Here is a 22,246-nt window from a genome sequence, read left to right on the forward strand (position 1 = left end):
GAGTTTTCAGAATGCTCAAGGCAAGGGAGACACATTTATGGGAAGCCAGAGAGAAATGTGAGGTAAATAAAAAATAGACAGTGGCCTGGACTAAGAGCCAGAGGAACACACAGACAAAAACAGTATCACAGGAGTTCAAGAAGGGGGAAATGGCCGTCAAGCCTGAAGCAAAGAAAATTTCACATGGAAGCTGAGACGATGTGCATCTTGGGGAGCAGCATCTATAAAAAGCTGGGGGGGTCGCCCATGAGCTGGGAAGATCTAGGTTTGGGGGCCCTAAAGCCAATATAATTTGGGGAGCCTCTATATGAAAAATAACAAAGATTAAAAATACAGTATTAGGACTGAAAGTAAATATTACTTAGAATGAGAATAATATGTTACAAATTTAAAAAGTTAAAAAATATCGCAAACATGATCAAATACAAAAAAATAAAATCTTTTTATTAACTGTCTGACACACATCTATGATACTTTTTTCTTACGGTTTTTGACTGTAGACTCTTTGACTCTTCAAATGACAACAAACTTATTGGAGAAATTATAAGGGCCAGCCCGTGGCTCACTTGCGAGAGCGTGGTGCTGATAACACCAAGGCCACGGGTTAAGATCCCCTTACTGGTCACTTTAAAAAAAAAGAAAGAAAGAAATTAAAAAGATAGTCTTTCTTCTATCGTGTTGGATAAAAATTTAGTGACTTATCAGTTTAGAAAAGTTTCTTTCAGCTTCTGTGCCAGTTGCATATTGAATCTCAGCTCCCAATGCATCATTCATTGCTTGAGGTCCTGTAATTGAGCTGGGCCTTGTCATTTCTTCTTTGCCAACTGCTGTGTATTAAACTTGGTCAGTAGAGGGCGCTGGAGGGACGCTGGAGGAGAAGGGGGTTTCTCTTCCTGGCTCTGGTCCAGCTCCTCTTGGCAGGCTCCTGTGGCACATGAAGATTCTTCAGCACCTGCTCCTGCAAGGCACCCATCTTCTGCAGCATCCGACAGTTCCAGCAGTGTGCATAGCTTCTGCAGCACCAGCTTTGACAATTCCCAGCCACCGATAGCTTTCTCCAGCACCCCCCTGGGAAGCTTCCCAGGGGTTTGTGGCCAGTGAGGCACTGTCCTGGGAAGAGCTTCCCCTGGCATTTTCTCCTTTGCAGCAAGTTCTAACACATGACACTTCCCTGTGGATGATTCCTCTGCTACTCCAGACAGCAGATTTCCAGCAAGTTCTGCCAACCTGGCACCACAGTGACTGCTCTGCAGTGATCTCTCCAATAAGGTCTGGATATCAGCCCTTGACTGCATCCTTGGGTGCACTATCTCGGTCCTGAAGGTGACGGCTGCTCCTTTATCTGCCATTCCTGCACTTTTTTCTTTTCTTTTCTTTTCTTTTGGTGGCTGGCCAGTACAGTGATTTAACCACTGACCTCGGTATTATAACACCGTGCTCCAACCAACTGGGTTCTTTCCATTCCTGCATTTTTAAAGAGTTCTCTTTACTTCTTTCTAGCTGATCTCTTATTACTCCAATCCCCCGTTAAAATTAATTCTTTATGTTAAACTTTCCTGGGTCAAATTATTGTGTGGTTTTGTCACAATGATGTCCTGATTGGACCCTGACTGATACAGCTATACAATCCATGGTTGGTAATAATTATTTACATTTTAAACATTATTTTCAAATTTGGGGAAATATCTATCAATTTCATACATGAGTTTTAAGGGGCTGGCCCGTGCCTCACTTGGGAGAGTGTGATGCTGATAACACCAAGGCCACGGGTCCAGATCATATATAGGGATGGCCGGTTAGCTCACTGGCTGAGCGTGGTGCTGACAACACCAAGCCAAGGGTTGAGATCCCCTTACTGGTCATCTTTAAAAAAAAAATATATATATATATATATATATGTATGTATGTATGTATGTATGTATATGAGTTTTAAGATTCCAGAGCATTTTCCTTTTTTTTTTTTTTTTTTGCTTAGTTAATAATTGATGGAGTTTGGATGTGTTGTCCCTTCCAAAACTCATGTGGAAATTTGACCTCCAATGTGGCAGTGTTGGAAACTGATTGAGTCATGGGGTGATCCCTCATGAATGGATTAATGCTCTCCCTGGGGGAGGGAGGATTAATGAGTGAGTTCTCGCTCTATTAGTTCCCATGAGAGCTGGTTGTCTATATGACCCTGGCACCTCCTCTCTCTCTCTCTTGCTTCCTCTTGCCATGTGATCTGCTTGTACTCGCCGGCTGCCTGCTGCTTTTCCACCATAAGTAGAAACAGCCTGAGGTCCATGCCAGATGCAGCTGTCCCAGAATCGTAAGCCAAATAAACCTCTTTTCCTTATAAATTACCCAGTCTCAGGTAGTTCTGTTACAGCAACACAAAATGGACTAAAACAGTAATCTTAAAAACCCTTTGAATTAATGACATTTATTACCCAGGGTGTCCTCCTTGAAGTGGTGCTCTGTGAGTGCTATTTTATCTTTGTCAATGTCAATGTTTTATGTCAAATTAGCAAAGAAATTACATCCTTTTCCAATGTGTTCATATAATTCATTAATTGGATTATCAAAAATCCAAAAGCCTATTCATTGCTTCTATTCAAAATGTATCATTTCCCCTGAATCAATTACTGCTTTTTATGTATTCTGAAAATTTTTGTTACAATTTGCTTCTCAATGTCAGAGTAATTAATATTGATTTTATCTCTCATCTTTATTGCTTTTATTTCAGATTCCAGTAGTTTTAAGTTGAATTTTAATATGACAAGATAAGGTATCCACATTTAAAGATGACAAAAGAAGGTTTCCGTATCCAAAATCTAGTCTATAATTTCTCATTTGCTTTATTAAAATGTTCCAAAACAATTTTTGAAATTGCAGTTAAAAAGCAGTATTCAAGTTTTATCAAACATACCATCCCCATCAAAAAAGGAAAATAAGAAATGTACCCTGCATTTGCTCTGCTGAAGGGGTGTGAGAGGGCCCTTCCTGACATTGCCTGCTACAGACGTGTCAGAACTTACAGTCTTCTCTGGGCCGTACGACTGAACCTCCTTCCTTTGGATTCAGTAAATGCCCCCAGCATCTGATGGTCTTCATCTATTTTCATAGATCTAGGGAAATCCTTTCGGCAGGCAAAAAGCACTTCCCACTCCAGAAGCAGAAAATGCCAGCCACTCACCTTGCAGCCTCCTGCCACCGCAGGACCAGCCCATGTCAAACGCTCCACCCGCTAGCTGGCCCGCTCCCAGACCTCGAAGGGAAGCTAGTGATTGGAGGAAGTAGGGATCTGTAGCCTCCTTCAGCCCCATGGGGTGGCCACATCACTTCCAGAGGCGGCTGCTGTAGCAGTAGAGTGTGCTGGAGGTCAGCTACAGGACTACTGAGATCAGGAACATGCAGTAGACTAGCACCGCGCTCTGGGAAACCAGCCTCCATGCTGTGAGGAAGCCCAAGCCAGCTTGTGCAGAGAGAGCACGAGAAGAGGCCAGATGTAGGGCTCTGGCTGGCATGAGTGAAGAAGACTCCGAGTGATTCCAGCGCTGGCTGTCAAGTCACCCCAGCCTTCCAGGCTTCCACTGAGGCCCCAGGCAGTGAGGAGCAAAGAACGATGCACCCCCGCTTTGCTCTGTCTGAATTCTGACCTGTGGAACCCAGAAGCATGATAAAATGATCATTTAACATCACTAAGGTTTTTTTTTTGGCGGCTGGTGGGTACAGGGATTGAATGACTTCACTAAGTTTTGAAGCAATTTGTTACACAGCAGCTGGAAAAGAAAGTGTGGGCAGGGTAAAGGCAATGGTGGGCTGCAAGCACCCCAAGAATCCCCATAGTGAGAAACGGTGACCGCCCCAGGCCGGAAGGAAGAAATCATATTCTTAGAGCCCGGGGAGAGCTGGAGCCACAGACGGGGGGCCGCCCTGAAGGGACAATGAGGAATGTGGCTGCTGTCAGAGACAGGCACGGAGATGGGAGGGAGCCTCAGAAACGCCTGGAGCTCCTGCTGCACCGGCTGAGACACGGAGCAGGACGAGGAGGGGCGGGAGTGGACCTGGGTGGGTGGGCTAAGCGCAAGGGGAACAACCAGCCTCACAGGGTTTGGAGTTGAGAGTGTGGACCGTGTGTGAAATCTTCTCTGGGTGATTGAGATGAGGGTTGGCAACCCTAGAAGGGTTTGCATGCCATGGACAATGCTTGGGTGCAGTCCACAGATCGCCGAGTGCAGAGCGACCCCTCCGTGCAGGAGTTCCCACAGATGCCACTGGCAAGCTGCAGACTGGGCAGGATGGTGCCCATGTTCGGGGGGTTTCTGGTTGCCCTGATGAAGTGAAAGCTGCGCCCACACATCTCAGAGTGCGGTGCATGGAATACTAAAAAATTTAAATGCTGCAATCAAGACCTGAAAGTAATGTAGCTGGAATTATTGAGGGAAATTTACAAGTTAAATAACCTAAAAGGCTGAGAATGCAAATGACATTAAATTGGCAAGGACTTGGGGAGCACAAGATGACTTGTCCTTCCTCAAAGAAGAAAGTGGTCAGAGACCGAATCACACACAGAGCCAAGGAAGGACAGAGGGATGCCCAGCCGTGTGCTCCCAACTGGTGTCCTTGGACTCCAGCAGGACAGTTCGATGTCCATGCATGTCTTTTCTCCTACTAAGTGCTAGAAGCTCCCAGGCATTGTGACAACCAAAAATACACCTCACCACTTTGGCATGAGGCCAAACCTGAGACCTTCGTTTTCCAGGAGGGGGCCTGAACGTGGCCCCTGCCTAGGCTTTCATCCCCAGTGCTGCTGCTGTGACAGAACTGGGTGCAGGCCTAGGCCTTCCAGCTCCTGGGCTGGCTGCTGTCTTCCACCTGCTGCAGCCCCTGCCAGCAAGCAGTTTGCATCACATCTCTGCCAAAGCAGTCTGTTTGTGCCTGTCCTGAGACCCTTTGTGCTGGGGGCACCCCGATGGGAGAGGCCAGCCAAGAGCAACAGAACCCTGGGCAGTCCATGGGGCAGAGGGACCCAGTCTCGCCGATGCTGCCCCCTGGCAGCTGGGCTGGAAACAGCGTGGTAGGCGGGCAGACAGACAGAGCAGGCTGGCAGGTGGGAGGCAGAAGCCAGGCGATGCTCTCGGGCAGTGCATTTGTTTCCTGGGACTGCTGTAACACAACACCACAAACGGATGGGCCTGAACAACAGAGATTTATTGTCTTCCAGTTCTGGAGACCAGAAGTCCGAGATCAAAAGTGTCAGTGGGGCCACTCCCTCTGAAGGTGCTGGGGAAGGATCTGTCCCAGGCCTGTCTCCTGGCTTGTGGCCGCATCATTCCAATCTGCACATGGTATTCTCCCTGTGTGCCTGTCTTTGTGTCCAAATTTCTCCTTATTATAAGGACACCAGTCATATTGGATTAGAGTGCACCCTAATGACCACATCTTAATCATCTGCAAAAGACACTATTTCCAAATAAGGTCACATTCACAGGTACTGGGGATTAGGACTTCAGCATCTCTTGGGGGGACACAATTCAAAGCATAACAGGCGGCTGCTGTACACAGTGTATTTGGCAAGTTCTGTGTATAAGGCATGTGCCAGCCACTGAGGGGAGCTAGGTCAATAAGATGTGGCCCTGCCTTTAAGGAGATGACCCCAGCCTCCAAGGGTACTGCCCCACCTTGATCTCCAGCAACCTTTACACACAACTGGAAGCCCAAGTAGTTTCTGAACTGAACCCATATTTTATTTGGCACCGGTTCTCTCTGTGAGCTGACTGGGCAGTGCTGCTGGGGCCCTCTGCCAGGGGGCAGTCCCGAGGACCCTGCCTGGAGGACACAGAGAGTGGGATGTTGGAACAGATGCAGAACAGAGGTAATTACTCCTCACACTTAACATCTGCAATGTGAGCTTAAAATGCAGCCCCTTAAGCCAAACTTTCAAACAGCAACCCCTCCCCTCTGGCCCGCCGTCCCCTCCTCTCACGGCCACTCACTCTCTGAAGCCCGAGGACTGGAGTGCAGGTGAGCCTTCAGATGGAAATCTCCCCTGTGTCCACTCCTGGAAGGCTGCCTCTCCTGATGGGAGCAAAGGGAGGCAGGGGCCAGCCAGCTGGCGCCTAACCCAGCTCTGTCACCAATGAGCAGTGGGACCTAGGGCCAATCCCATCCCCTCTCTGGCCTCTGCTCCATGGCTGGGTAGCTTTAAGGTCCCTCCTGGTGCCAAGATTCCAACTCAATGGGAGGCAGCAGGGAGGGTCTCAGAGAATCCCCAGCAAGGTGATTTATACAAGCAGGACCCACTGCCCTTTAGTTCCTGAGAGGAAGCAGGATGTGTCATTGCCTTTACCTGCTTATCGGTCTTTACCTGGTGGCCTCGGCTGCCCACAACCTCTGTGGTGTGATTGGGCTGAGGTTGAATACAGCAAGGCCATTGTTTTTTCCACAGAAGTTTCAGATAAGGAGCAGGATCCATTACAGCTGAATCTGGACCAGCCTCCGTGATACCCACCCTCCCTACATAAAGCCTTATCTTGAGTACTGGGCCAGCCCCATCGCCTCACCCAGGGCACGGTCACACACACACACACCTCCAGGCCATTACAAGCTTAGTGTTTCCCTGACGTAGGACGTCCAGCCCTGCTGTCTGCCTGCCCATCCTTTACAAACCGGCTGGAGTTTCACCTCCTCCATGAAGCTTTCCTCGATGCATCTTGATGTAGCCAAACAGCATCAACTTCTCCCTGTCTCAGCCACAGCACTTATTGCCTGGACTGTAAGTATCGAGGTCCAAATCGTATTCTATGCAACTTTTAAATTCAGCTTCAAACATACAAAGCAAGAAATGTCACCTCCATGTGTCTTGCCCTGGGTCTTTTTTCACTCATTGCATTGAGTACTACCTAGGACTTTTCAATCTGCAGACTTGTGATATTCAGTTCTGGGAAGTTTTCATGTATTTTTACAAATAACGTCTTTCCTGTTATATTCTTTGTTCCCTATTTCCAAAACTCCAATTTGGACATCGTGGATTTATCTTCTATGTTATTTTCTCCCCTAAATTCCCAGAGTTGGAGGTCATGACATGCATATTAAGAGCGTCTCCCAAATGCTCTGTACAATGTAGAATTAGACCAACTTTAGAGCATGTCATCAAGACTTTTCAGAATTCTAAGGATAGAGACTCTAAAAGCTTCTCAAAAACAGAAAATAGTAGGTTTAATAGGAAGGATCAAGGGTCAGAATGGCCTCAGATTTCTCATCAACACCAGAAGGTAAAAGTGCCTTTGAAACTCTTGAGGGAACGTGATTCCTGAACAATTTTATACACCTAGCTATGCCACCAAGCAAACGTTAGGGTGAAATAAAGACGTGTTCTCATAGGCAAGGTCTCAAAAGCTTCGCTTCTCAGGAAGCTTCTGGAGGAAGTACGCAATCAAAACGGGAGAATAGGGCCGGCCCATGGCTCACTCGGGAGAGCGTGGTGCTGACAACACCAAGTCAAGGGTTAAGATCCCCTTACCGGTCATCTTTTAAAAACAACAACAACAAAAAAGGGACAATAAAGCAAGAAACAAGGAGAGAATTGATCCGGGAATGAGGGGCTGCTCCCCAAGAGACAGCAAAGGGCATCTCCCAGATGCCAGCCGGCACCAGACACAGACATCAGCCGTGTACGTGGGAGCAGGGCAGAGGCCTTGGGAAAGAGCTCTGCAAGATATTGAATTAACAGAATATCTAGCGTGCTGGAATTTATCATAAGGAGATTTACACAACTCAGGAAGAATTTGGTAATAAAATAGTGATAAATATATGGAGAGCCAAGCAAAGGAAAATGCAAGACAATGATTAAATCCACAGCAAATAAAGTTACTGCAGAAAAATAATCATAATATACAAGGGGTCTTCAAAAACTTCATGGGAAGATTCATATTATCCTTTAATTCTATTTTTCCAAACTGAGCTTTCTGAAGTACCCGTGTATAGTGGGACTGTGACTAGTGGTGACCTAATCTATTAACATCAGTGCTGAAAATCGATCTCATCCCGAGTAAGAATTGGCTGGGAGGCGGGGGGAGGATGAAGAGCTAAACCCTCATCTTCCGCAGTCAGTAGGAAACGCCTACACGGAAACACGGGGGACGTGAATCTGTTATTTAGAGACTTGGAGGTAAATAACTAAAGAATCCCCTGGACCAGGCGACAGCTCCCACTGTGGACTCTGAACTGTGTGACAGTGTTGAAATTACAAAAAGCAAGGCCCCCAGAGTTGACCACACGTGGGCGGGCCTGCTGCCCCTCAGGAGGTTCCCCAGCTGCAGGCTGCAGGATGGACCCCCCCTGTCCATCCGGTCTTGACCCGTCACCCCCTGTCGTGACCTGTCGTCCATACCGGAGCACGTGGGGAGTGGAGAGTGAGGATCAGAGGTGGGCCTGGCAGAACGCGGTTGGGCTGGGGTGCTGAAGGGGTCTCCGGGGGTCAGGGCGGCACGAGGTGGGCCGGAGTCCGGCGTGGCATGGGGTCCCCGGCGCCGCTTCCCGGCTTTTGCCCGGCGACTCTCCCGCGGGCCGGGGGAGCTCCACAGGGTGTCGGCCCCGCGGCAGCCGCCAGGTGGCGCCAGAGCCCGCCCGCCGGCCGAAGTCAAACCCAGGGACAGGGACCCCGCTCTCCGGCCCCTGCCTCGGAATCTCGGGTGGAAATGGTTTTCAGTGGATATTTCAAATACACTCGTATACAAAGCAGGTCGAATAGTATAACGAAAAGGCCAACCCGGTTCCCCCCATAGCTCCACCCATGCCCACCACCCTGTTTCTCTCTAAAAGCAAATCCCAGACATGCCATTATATCATCTGTAAATATCTCAGTTCTTAACTCTATAAAATAGGGACTCTAAAAAAATATTATAGTCCAAATGCCGTGACTACAAACGTCTGACAAATGCAGGTTCCTGGATCACGAAACTGAGATGTGGGGTGGGGGTGGGGGTCTGGAATCTGAAACTGGTGACAAGTTTTCCCTGAAGTCTTCATGAGGGGCTGTGGCAGAGGCAGGAGGGGAGACTACCCACCCCGTCCCCACAGGACTGCTCCACAGTCGGGTTGAGAGTTGGGAGCGGCGCACGTGGGCATGGGAGGGCAGATTTGAGGGGACAGGGAGGCCCCCACAGTGCCCGGCAGTGGGTTTGTGCAGAGCCAGGTCAGGTGGACGGGAGGGGGCAGGCCTGCCCTCCCCGAGGGGCCACACTTTTCTGCCCCCAAGATGGTAATTGGTCCCTTCTTGGGCTGCTCTGAGTCCAGTCCCATCAATTCAGTGCGGTCCTTAAGACTTAAACCCCAGTCCCTTTGTCTGTTCAGCTGGTCACCAGTGCCCAAGGAACTGACCGGCTCCTCTGGCCTTTGAGCTGCCCCCTCCTGCCAGTTGTTCCTCCCCTGGACTGGCTGCAGTGGGTGACCCGGGCCCATGTTGCCCCTTCCTTGCTGTCTCCTCTCTCATGTCTCCCCCGTTTTATGGCCAGTCACTCCAAGAACCATAAGCACGTGATAATCAGCATTCAGAAATCGTTCTCGTATTTGTCCCTCATCTTGGCTGGAACACTTCATGGAGCTCTAAAGCAGGCCCGGGTTGGTGCCCAGCTCTGCCTGACAAGCTGGCTGGCCTTGGCAGGTGATGTCACCTTTCTTTCTGGGCACATATCTTCATCTGGGAATGGGGACAGTGGCACTAACAGCAGGTCTGTGGACTGGAGGGGATGCTCCTGACCGCTGAGCCCAATGTGCTGCCCTGAATGATGTTGTGACCAAAGCAGCCTCTCCCAGACCCTCTTCTTAGACTGGCCACTCTCCTCCAGATCTCTTTTTGCTCACCCGTTCATCCCCTCGACTGCTACATATTGTGCACCTACTGTGTGCTAGGTGCTAGGGTTGATGCAGCAGGCAAACCAGAGCCAACCTCCCCTCCCAGAGAAGACACTGTCGAGCTTGGGAAGGGGAAGGTGTGTGATGAACGGGCAGTGCAGGTGTAGACCATAGCCTTGAGCAGAGGTTTCCCAGGTGGGTCATGCTGGAGGTGGCCTCAGGCAGGCCCACCTGGCATGCTCAGTGCCTGCAGGGGAACCCCAGGACCTCTCCTGACCCCTCCAGTCCACATCTCGGGGGGATGGATGCCTGCTCACTCCTTGGCCACTTCCCAGCGCGGCTTTCCCTCTGGACCTCTTCCCTTTCCCTGTTCTATGCTCCTCTCCCTGTGCTGGTTCCCTCCGCACCTCTGGCTCACAGGGTGCAAGACGGGGTGCCCTGGGGGACCAAGGAGGCTTGCTGCAGGCCTGGCCACTTGGGGAGACACTGAGTCAATCAGAAGAACTCCAGCCCACCGTCAACCATGCCCAGGAAGTTGGGTCACATTGGAGTAAAGGCCACCCACCAGGACTGAGCCTGCAGCCATGAGGGTGAAGGGAGGAGGTGGGCGAGTGGGGGGGTGTTCCTGCTGACTGTCACCTCCTAGCTTCCCTCTGGGAGTTTCTCCTTCCCCACCCATGGGGGCCCACTATACATATTGCAGATGAGGAAACTGAGGCATAAGGATGTGTTCGTTTCCTGTGGTTGTTGTTCCACGTTACCACAGACTTGGTGGCTTAGGAAAACAGAAACTTACTCCCTCCCAGTTCCAGAGGCAGAAGTCTGAGATGCAGGTGTCTAGAGGCTCTAGAGGAGAACCTGCTTCTTCCAGCTCCTGGTGGCAGCTGGTACTCTTTGGCTTGTGGCCACATCTTCAAGGCCAGCGTCTTTAAATCTCTCTCTGCTCTGTCTTCACATCGCCGTCTCCTCTGTGTGCATGTCAAGTGTTCCTCTGCCTCTATTATAAGAAATTTTTGATAATCCCAGACAGTCTCCCCATGTCAAGATCCTGAACTTAATCACACCTGCAAAGACCCTTTCCCAAATAAGGTAACATTTACAAGTTCCAGCAATTGGGACCTGATACCTTTTGGGGCCATTATCAGCCTCCTATAGTGAAATAAGTCACCTGCTTAGTGTCACACAGCCAGTTAAGTGGTAAAGTTGATGTCTGAACCCAGTTTGCTGGACTGAGAAACCTACACTCTTAACCAACACGTCCTGTTCCCTCATGTCCCAGAAGTCCCTGTTTAGGGGGTCCCCATCTGAAAGGTTTGTCCCAGCCTCGGCTCTTGTCATCAAGTGGCCAGGCCACATGAGGTGAGGGTTGTTGAGACAGCTTCCCTGCCTTAAGGCTCTGCCCTTCCTGGCCTGCCCAGGTCCTGAGTCTGTAATCCTGCTGGGAGCCCCTTTACCTGAAGCGACACCAGCGGAGCAACAGAAGCTGCTGTCACATCAGTATACTTGTTTCTCCTTCCACAGAGTCTATCTACTCTACTACATGTCAGGTGCACCAGGACTGACTGGAAGCCGGGTCCCGAGAGCTGCGACAGAAGAGACCAGAGCAGGAGCCATCCTGTCTGCACTCTGCAGCAGTCTGGGAGAGCCACAGTGGGGTTTAGGTGAGAGGGGCAAGAGGACACTGAGGAGCCCGTCTCGTCCTTCTCCTGCATCTCCAAAACCAGAGCCAGAAAAAGGAAGCTTTTCAGGCCCTCCAGTGTAGGAACAAACCCTAAATTACTGAATCTGCTGTTGATCATCAATTGCTGTGAATGTTACTAAAAGAAACAACCAGACAATATGCCCCTCCTGATGGGGAAAGAGTAGCAGCCCACCCCAGTGGTGCAGCTAGCAAGACCCAAGCTATGGGAACCCTAAAGTACAAATGACCTGGTTCCTTCACATGCATGCACATGCACACATGGGCACACGGGTGCACGCATGCACACACATGCACACGCATGCAAACGCATGCACACATAGACACAAGAAATATATAGGGCAGAAGAGACTTAAAAGAAGTATCAAGCAACTTCATTTATTTGAATCCTGATTCCAATAAGCAAGCTAGGGCCGGCCTGTGGCTCACTCGGGAGAGTGTGGTGCTGATAACACCAAGACCACAGGTTCGGATCCCTATATAGGGATGGCCGATTAGCTCACTTGGGAGAGCGTGGTGCTGGCAACACCAAGTCAAGGGTTAAGATCCCCTTACTGGTCATCTTTAAAAATAAATAAATAAATAAATAAGCAAGCTATATAAAAAATGACATTCATAAGACAATTAAATATTTAAACACTTAGTGGATATTTGATGAAATTAAGAAGGCATTGTTAATTATTTTTAGGTGTGATGATGGTATTAAGATTATATGCATATTTTTTCCTTTCTTTCTTTCTTTTTTGGTGGCTGGTCAGTGTGAGAAACTGAACCCTTGACCTTGGTGTTACAAGGCTGTGTTGTAACCAACTGAGCTTAGCGGCCAGCCTGATATATATATATATATGTTTTTTTTTTTTTTAAAGAAATCTTTATCTTTGACAGATACACACTGAAATATTTACAAATAAAATAAAATGCTGTCTGAGATTTTCTTGAAGATAATACAAGAAAGGGAGAGCGGTAGGAGCATAGATGAAGCAAAACTGGCCAAGAGGTGCTGAAGCTCAGCGATGGGTGCATGGGGGTTCAGTGGACTAGCCAGTCTGACTTGTGTATATGTTTAAGTTTTCTCCTAAGAAAATTGAAAAAAAAAAAAGTTTGAATGTCAGACATAGGGTCCATTTCAGGGTTGGGAAGCCCCCAAAGGAGATGTTTCCTGTTCGTCTTTTCCTCAAGACTTCCTGCTTTGCGTGCTCTCGACAGGAGAACACAGGCCATCTTCCCACAGGGGCCACTAGCCGGCATTGGCCCGAGTCTTGCTAAAGCAGAGCTGCAAATAACACCAGAATCCTGAGGGCCCGCTCACTTGTGTCCTACCTAGAAAGGATTGTTCTAGACTGCAGGGGGGCCGTGGGGAGGTGATAAAGTCCGTCAGTCACCATTCTTCCACCAGCATACCTCTTCCCTCCCCTGATCCCTTTGGCACCTTTCTGGTAGGATTCTTACCATTGGAAGAGCAAGGAACACTCCAGATAAGAACAGGATTCACTTCACTCCTCTTCCTACCTGCTTGGACCAGAGAGATTCTGGCAGGATCCAGCCCACCTCCACAGGTGCTTCTGAGGTTCCTGCAACCTTAGACATGGGGGATTACACAGATGCATCAGGAGCCAACAAGAATCTCACCAAGTCATGATACCCTTGGGATGCTGGAGCTGAGTGGGCTCTAGCTGAGGCCACACCCAGGATGGCACTTCCTCAGTCTCCTTACTCTTCTGGAATGAGGGGGCAAGAAATCAAACAGAAAGCATTTGTTTAGAAGTTTGAAAGCAGTCATTCTGGCAGTCTCAAGGTGTCAGGGAGACAGAATCTGGAGTTCAGTATCCACTAGGACAGAGAGAATATGAAAAACACCCTAAGCTCCCAGTGAGAATGCCAGAGGGCTATGTTGTAGGAACAGGGACAAACCAGAAAGAGGCCAGCCTGCATGAAACCAGAAACCCATTCTTAACTAGACCATGATCACCCATATTCCATTGCCCTGCCAGTATAAAACTGAAACAATATCACCCAGAGCCTCTTTTTCAAATACAATGTTCAGAATTCAATCAAAATTACCAGACACATCCTCAGGAAAAAAAAAAAAAAAGAAACAATAAGCAAAAGATTTGAACAAACATTTGACCAAAGAAGATATACAAACGGCAAATGAGCACATAACAAGGTTTTCAACATCATTAGTCACTAAGAAAAATGAAAATGAAATTTAAATGAGATATCACTATATACCCAGGAAAACAGCTGAAATCTAAAAAGACTGTACCAAGTGTTGCTGAAGATGTAGAGCAAATGGAACTCTCATACATTGCTGGTGATATAACCACATTGGGAGACAGCTTGGCAGTTTGTTTTTTTATTTTTGGTGGCTGGCTGGTATGGGGATCCAAACCCTTGACCTTGGTGTTATAATGCTGCACTCTAACCAACTGAGCTACCTGCCAGCCCTCCTGGTAGTTTATTAAAAGATGAAACATACACCTAAAATAAGACCCAGCCATCTGTCCAAGAGAAATGAAAACATATTTCTGGAAAAAGACTTGTACCAGAATGTTATAGCAGTTTTTAAAAAATAGCTCCAAATGGAAAACAACCCAAATGTTCATCAAAAAAGGAATGAATAAACAAATTGTGGTATATACATATGCTATGGGTCAATTGTATCCCCCCAAAGTTCATGTGTTAGAAACTGGATCTTGATTGTAACAGTGTTAAGAGGGTGGGAAATCCATTTATGGTATTTGAAAGGTGGGGCATTTGGGAGGTGACTGGATCCTGGGGACTGTGCCATTGTAAAGGATTAATTGATTCGTGGAGTAATGTGTTGATGGCCTAATGGGTTGTCATGGGCATGGACTGGCAGCTTTATAAGGAGGGCATATGAAAGAAATCTTGCCATCTTCACCATGTGATTGCCTGTATCGCCATGGGACCCTGTAGAGAGCTCCCACCCAGAAGAAGAACTTCAGTGTATGCACCCTTGGACCATGACTTCCCAGCCTCCAAAACTCTAAGAAATAAATTTTGTTTCTTCATAAATTACCCAATTTCAGGTATTCTGTTATAAGTGACAGAAAATGAACTAATACAATATACAATGGAATACTACTTAGCAATAAAAAGAAACAAGCAATTGATACATACAACTACACAACTACACAAATTTCAAACTCCTGCAGGTGATGGATACATTCATTATCTTGATTGCAGTGATGGTTTCACAATAAATATATATGTCAAAATTCATCAAATCGTATATTTTAAATATGTGCAGTTTTTTGTATGTCAATTATACTGCAATGAAGCTATAAGAAAAAAATTACTAGGCATACCAAATAATAAGACCAAATGACAGAGAATCAAGGGAAGAATAGAAAATAGAAATAGACTCACAGGTGATCTAGATATTGGAGTTATTGGATGAAAATTTTAAAATAAATATGTTCAAAAAGATAGAAAAATAATAATTCTAAAATAAAATTTTAAATAATATTTTCAAAGAAACAGGGAAAAGATGGAGATTATTATTTGAAATCTGAAATCTAAAAATAGATAAATAAATTAATAAACTGAAAAATACAATAACTAAAGTTAAGACTCCAATAAATAGATTCAACAATAGAATAGAATGGCAGGTATGAGGCTTTGTTAACTAAAGGTTAGATCAGTAGAAAATATTCATATCAAAGGATATAGACCAAAAAAAAAAAAAAAGTAAGATATAGAAAAGAGCATGAGAGACATATGGGACCTAGTGAAACAGCCTAATATACATGATACCAGTGTCCCATAGAGAGAGGAAAGACAATGAGGCAGAAATTATATGTGAAGAGATAGAATTTTCAGGGCTGGCCAGTTAGCTCAGTTGGTTAGAGTGTGGTGTTATAACATCAAGGTCGAGGGTTCAGATTCCTATATCAGCCAGCCACCAAAAAAAAAAAAAAAAAAAAAAGAATTTTTAAAAAATGATGAAAGATATTGAGCCACAGATTTAAGAGGTACTATATGACCTCTAGCAGAATAAATACAAAGAAAATCATACCTAATTCCACCATGGTAAAACTGCTAAAAACCAAAGTCAAAGTCAAACTCCCATAAACAACAAACAAACAGAAACCAGCCAAAGACAAGACACATTACCTTAAAAAATAAAGGCAAAATAAAGATTTTTTTTTTTTGGTCCTTTTTGTGACCGGTAAGGGGATCGCAACCCTTGGCTTGGTGTCGTGTGCACCTCGCTCAGCCAGTGAGCTCACCGGCCATCCCTATGTAGGATCCGAACCTGTGCGGCGGGAGCGCTGCTGTGCTCCCAGCGCCGCACTCTCCCGAGTGCGCCACACGGTCAGCCTGGCAAAATAAAGATTTTTAAAAGACAAACAAAAAGAATTTTTACCAGCAGATCTGCCCTAAAGGAAATAATAAAGTGATTTATTTGGGAAGAAGGAAAATGATACCAGATGGAAGCACGGTCGTGCAATAAAGGATAATGACCCCTGGAAAGACTAAATAGGTGGGAAAATCTAAATCTAGACCCTGTAAAGACCAAACACCTGTCCTTGGAGTACCACGTAAGAGTGGGGCAGGAGTTATTCATCATGAACTGGGTGTATCTGATCCACCAAAGCATAAACTTGAATGTGTGCAGCTTGCATTGCTTTAGTGAAATAAAATTGCATCTATGAGAATAAGCTCAAGCATGTCCAGAAGGCACAAATAAATTGCCTGGGTCAGCAGCCCAGTCTCTAATGGTACCTGCTCCAACCTTTTCACTACTTTCCCCTCAGCTCACATCCACGGTTCCACAGAGAGCTCCCTATGCTCACTTAACAGACAAAGAAAAAACTCAATCTGTTGTTTACAGAAGGGTTTGCACAATATGCTGTCATCAGATGGAAGTGAATGACCACTGCACTAAGTATCACTCAAGAATGGCCCCAAAAGACAGTAGTGAGGGGAAAGCCTCTCAGTAGACACATTTTGGTCAATGGTTGTCTTATTTGCTCTGGAGGCAAGATGGCTTGGGATAAGGATCTACACTGACTAATGATTAATGGGTAGTAGATTATCCAGCTGGTCAGAAACCTTGATCAATACCAGATGGCTGGTGACCAGGGAGTCTGGGAAAGATATACGTGGATGAAAGTCTCAGAATGGGTGCCATGTAAAGATACTGGTGTGCCATGTAAGTTCTCATCAGGGACACCGCTGACAGGGGAGGCTCTCAACAGACAGCTGATGAGATGGTCAGTTTGTCCTGTGAATGTAGGTCAACCTCTTTCCTCTCTCACCCCAGTGCTTCCTCAGTAGGTGCCCTTCACTAAGGCTTCCATGGTGTGATGTTAATTTTAGGTGCCAACTTGACTGGATTAAGGATTATCTAGAGAACTGGTAAAGGATTATTTCTGGGTGTGTCTGTGTGGGTGTTTCTGGGGGAGACTGGTGTGAGTCAGCGGACAGAGTGGGGAAGGACCGCAGTCCATGTGGGAGGGCACCATCCAGTCAGCTGGGGGGCCAGACAGAACAAAGAGAGATAGATCCTCTCTGTCTGGGAGCTGGGATACATTCTTCCTCTCCTGTCCTTGGACATCATAACTCCAGACTCTGCAGCTTTTGGACTCTAGGACTTACACCAGTGGCTCTTCAGTTTCCCAGGCCTTTAGCCTCACACTGAAAGCTACACCACTGGCTTCCCTGATTCTGAGGCTTTTGGACTTGGACTGAGCCATGCTGCTGGCATCCCAAGGTCTCCATCTTGCAGATGACCTGTTGTGGGACTTCTCAGCCTCCATAATCATGTGAGCCAATTCCCCTAATAAATCCACCACCCCCACCCCCACCTTATATATCTGTGAAGGTACTTCAAAAAGTTCATATAAAAATCTATATTACCTTTTAATTCTATTTTTCCCTGAACTTTTTGAAGTGCCCTCAAATATCTATATCCTATTAGTTCTGTCTCTCTGGAGGACCCTAATACATATGGATATTATCACCATTGAGTTTTCAAACTGCTAAATACTAGCAATGACCAACACCGAATTCCTGATGTTGCACCTTCCACAGGGGGATGGACCAGCCAGCCACCTGGAGGCAGGAAGCTGGCAATTTGTTCTCTTATGAGTGAAGTTCTATTCCAGATACAGACTTGCTTTCCCTACTTGCACTGCTTCTGCCAGTGCCACTGTTTGATGATTTTCAAAATGCCCTATTTGTTGTCATGGCAACCCACACACCATCATCTCCAACCAAGGAACTCATGATAGCAAAATGCATGTGGGGGCCAGCCCGTGGCTCACTCGGGAGAGTGCGGTGCTGTTAACACCAAGGCCCCGGGTTCGGATCCCATATACGGATGGCCGGTTCGCTCACTGGCTGAGCGTGGTGCTCACAACACCAAGTCAAGGGTTAAGATCCCCTTACCGGTCATCTTTTAAAAAAAAAAAAAAAAAAAAAAAAAAAAAAAACACTGGCTGAGCGTGGTGCTCACGCAAAATGCATGTGACAATGAGTTCATGCCCATAGAATTCACTAGTCTTACACTGTGCCCATCGTTCAGTTACAGCTGTTTGAGTGCATAACTGGGGAAAGCTCAGTTATGGCACCAATTGTAGGACAGAACCCTGCAAGGCTGGGGTGCTGTCCCAGAGGATGTGGTAGATGCCTTAAACCAATGGCCAACACATGATGTCTTTTCTCCCACAGCTAGAAATACAGATCCTGTTCATTGACAGAGTATCCCTGGAGACTCTAGTTTAATTGCTCTGAGATGTAGCTTGGAGATGAGATGTTGGAGATTAGGGAGGAAAAGGCAGGAAACAATCATTCATGTGCATGAAAGAGCAAAAAGGACTCGGGTGGAGGCGGGAATGGTCTCTCTCACTATTTCACCATATCACCCTCTTACAGAATGTTTGTTTCCCCCTCCACAGCCTTGGGCTTGGTGGGTTTGGAGGTCCTTGTGCACAAAGAGGGAACACTTTCCCCAGAAAACACAACCTTTCTTTGTTGTTGTTGTTACTGTTGCATGCATCAGTAATTCATTCCTTCTTACTGCTGAATAGTATTGCCCACGTGAGCCGCGGTTTGTTCATTCACCTGCCAATGGACATCTGGGCTGGGAAAACACATTCTGTTTCTCTACACTTGCACAACACAGGACCAGATGTGGGTGGGGTTTTCCCCACATACGAACTCTCTGAACAACAGCTGAGTGTCCTATGATTCGGTTCCATTCTGATACTAGCCACCTGGATATAGTCCCACAGGACCGCCCCCACTTCAGGTGCTAATCAAAAGTCTCAGGTTGTGACCTGTGCTTCTGACCGACTGGCTATAAATCAGGGTTCCCACATACCCCCTTTCTGGGTTGGGTAGTTTGCTAGGACGGCTCACAGAACTCAGGGAAGTACTTTACTTACATTTACCAGTTTATTATAAAGGAGACGTGCAGATGAACAGCTGGATGAAGAGGTGCGTGGGGCCAGGCATGGGAGGGGGTGTGAGGAGCTTCCAGGCCCCCTCTGGGCACACACCCTCCTAGCACTCCACGTGTTCAGCAACCTGAAAACTCGTCAAATCTCATTGCTCAAGAGCTTTTGCAGAGCTTGATCTCAGCCCCCTTTCTCGGAGGTTGGTGGGTGGGGCTGACAGTTCCAACCCCACCCTAAGTCACCTCATTAGCATAAGCTCAGGTGTTATGAAAGGAGATCATTGTGAATAACAAAAGGCACTCCTAAGGAAAGCCCAAGGGTTTTATGGTTCCGTGACAGGAACCTCGGACAAAGACAAAATCTATTTCTTACTGTACCACAGGGTTGTTTCCAGTCTTTATATAAATGCTACGAGCATTTTTACACAAGTCTTTGTAAACATCTCTTTGTTTTCATCTCTCTTGGGTAAAGAGCTAAGAGTAGAATGGCTGGGTCACAGGGTGGGTGTATGTTAAGAAACTGCTGAGCTGTTTTCCAAAGGGATTGCACCATGCTGTGCTCCACCGGCAGTGTGTGAGTTTCCATTTGCTCTGAATCCTTACCATCGTGTGGCTTGGTCAGTCTTCTTGGTTGGAGCCAGTGGGTTCTTTTTTTCCCCCCCATTTTTTTTGTCATGATAAAATACACATAACAAAATTTACCATCTTAATCATTTTTTTTTTGTTGTTGTTGTTGTTGTTGTTGTTGGTTTTTCGTGACAGGCACTCAGCCAGTGAGTGCACCGGTCATTCCTATATAGGATCCGAACCCGCGGCGGGAGCGTCGCGGCGCTCCCAGCGCCACACTCTACCGAGTGCGCCACAGGCTCGGCCCCATCTTAATCATTTTTTAAGAGTGAATACCACCTTGATTTCATTCAATTGGGAGTTGAGTTCTCCTACTGGCCAGTCTGGGCTTCTTGTGATGCTGAATCTACAGGCATCAAAGGGGTTCACTATGGGTCGGGTTGACTAATCCCAATTACTGAGGAAACAGACTGCTACAACTGAACAGAGGTAGGAGGGCTATTTCTGGACCAGAGGACTTGCTGGGGCACCTCATAGTTCTCCCACGTCCAGTAACAATGGTCAGTGGGATACTGTGGTGACCCCGTAAAGATAGTACTGCTGAGAACTTGCATCTTCGGGGAATGAAGATTTGCACCACCCCAAGAAGTAAGTAAAACCAGAGCAGTGGGAACGCTGCCCAGAGGGTAAGGGAAGGAAAACCAAGTAACAGCTTATGTCTGGTGACCAGCCACCATTGGCCTTTTCTTCTCTACTTTTTTCCTGTTACTTTAAGTGAAGAGCAGCACGGGTCACCAACGTTATTCTTTTGGTTTCTATTGGAATATGACTGAACTGACATCACCCCACTCCGATGCAATGGCTGATGGGACTTTGTGTTTCCCCTGGGTGGTGCCATGGGGTTTATTGCTCCAAGCAAAGCACAAAAACTGTCTTTGCCCCTCCTGATTCACTCTGATTCACTCGCCATTCTTCTCCCTGCTGCTTTGTGCCCCTGGGGGCTGACCTCTGTAGACCACATCATCCAGCCTCTCTTATTCTCTGGCTTCCCGTTGGATTTGGCCAATGGAGGCAGCAGCAGAAGATTGGAGATTTGGAGGAAAGGTAGGTCACAGGATTTATGTGATTTTGGCAGTAGCTGGATGACCCTGCAGTCCCTTCTGGACAGACCCTCTTCCATGGCCTCAAACCCCACTGGTTCTGACAGCACATCCCCTCTCCCTGCCCCTTGGTCTCCCTTCAGTGCTAGTGTCCAGGCACCTTGACGTCACTGTTGATTCCTTTAGCACTGCCAACATCCCACTCATCAAGAAGCCATTTGATGGAGTTTGGATGTGTTGTCCCCTCCAAAACTCATGTGGAAATTTGATCTCCAACGTGGCAGTGTTGGAAACTGATTGAGTCATGGGGGCGGATCCCTCATGAATGGATTAATGCTCTCCCTGGGGGAGGGGGGATTAATGAGTGAGTTCTCACTCTATTAGTTCCCACAAGAGCTCGTTGCTTAAAAAGACCCTGGCACCTTCTCTCTCTCTCTTGCTTCTTCTGGCCATGTGATCTGCTTGTGCCCACCGGCTGCCTGCCACTTTCCACCATGAGTAGAAGCAGCCTGAGGCCTGTGCCAGATGCAGCTGTCCCAGAATCATCAACCAAATCAACCTCTTTTCCTTATAAATTACCCAGTCTCAGGTATTGTGTTATAACAACACAAAACGGACTAAAACACCATTTATTACCTTTCTTCAATGAAACTCTCTTTCTGGGCTGTATCCTTCCTACTGGGAGTCTCACTGATCCTGGGATGATTAAGTAAGTCAGCTTTGCTGAAACATAACATTCAAGGTGGGAGGAAACAGTAAGAAACAAAGCTTTATAGGGTGGGTGACCAATTATGAGAAGCTTTGTACACCGCAATAATGTCAGCTGTATGTGGCATTGGATAAGTTACCTAACCTCTTCTTGCTTCAGTTTCATCACCTGTAAAATAAGGATAATGATAAAACATACCTTTTAGACTGCCTGTGAAGATTAAACTAAAGTATATGTGTAAAATACTTAAAACAGTGCCTGCCACAGCAAGTAATCAACAAATGTTAGCTGATTATTGTTAGGGATGTCAAATCACTGCAAGGATTTAAGCAAGGATGTGACCAGGTCAGATTTGATAGTTCCAAAAGTTATTCTGGAGGAAATGTGGAGAAGGGATGGGGTTTGTCAGTGGTCAAGTGGAAAGCAGTAAAGACAAGAGTCAGAAATACCAGTAAGGAGACTACTGCACCAGTCCTAGCAAAACTAAACAAATAACAAAATGATGAGGTTCACTCAAATGAGGAATTAAACGAAGAAAGAAAAAGACATGGAATACAAGAAACAAGAGTTCCAGCATAGTATCTGGGACCTACAGCTATTTCCATTTTGCTGAAGTGTGAAGTGCAAGGTGAGGGTAAGGGAAGAGCTGTCCCCACCCCAGCTCCACATCTCCATTGACTGTGGTCAAGAGAGAATCCTCCCGGCTCACTGTCACTCTCTCATCTTAATTCCTGATCATTTGAACGTCCACAGAGAGGATACTTCCAGAACCCTGGCCTCCCAGTTTCTTCGATTCCTCTACTCCAACAATCCTGCCTCATTCTCCCTTAGTCCTCCATGTTCCTAGTCTTACCCTAGACCTGGCCATTCCCAGTGGCTGCAGCTTCCCCACACCTAAGTCATCC

This window comes from Cynocephalus volans, chromosome 6 (assembly GCF_027409185.1).
Source record: "Cynocephalus volans isolate mCynVol1 chromosome 6, mCynVol1.pri, whole genome shotgun sequence".
In the NCBI taxonomy this organism is placed as follows: Eukaryota; Metazoa; Chordata; class Mammalia; order Dermoptera; family Cynocephalidae; genus Cynocephalus; species Cynocephalus volans.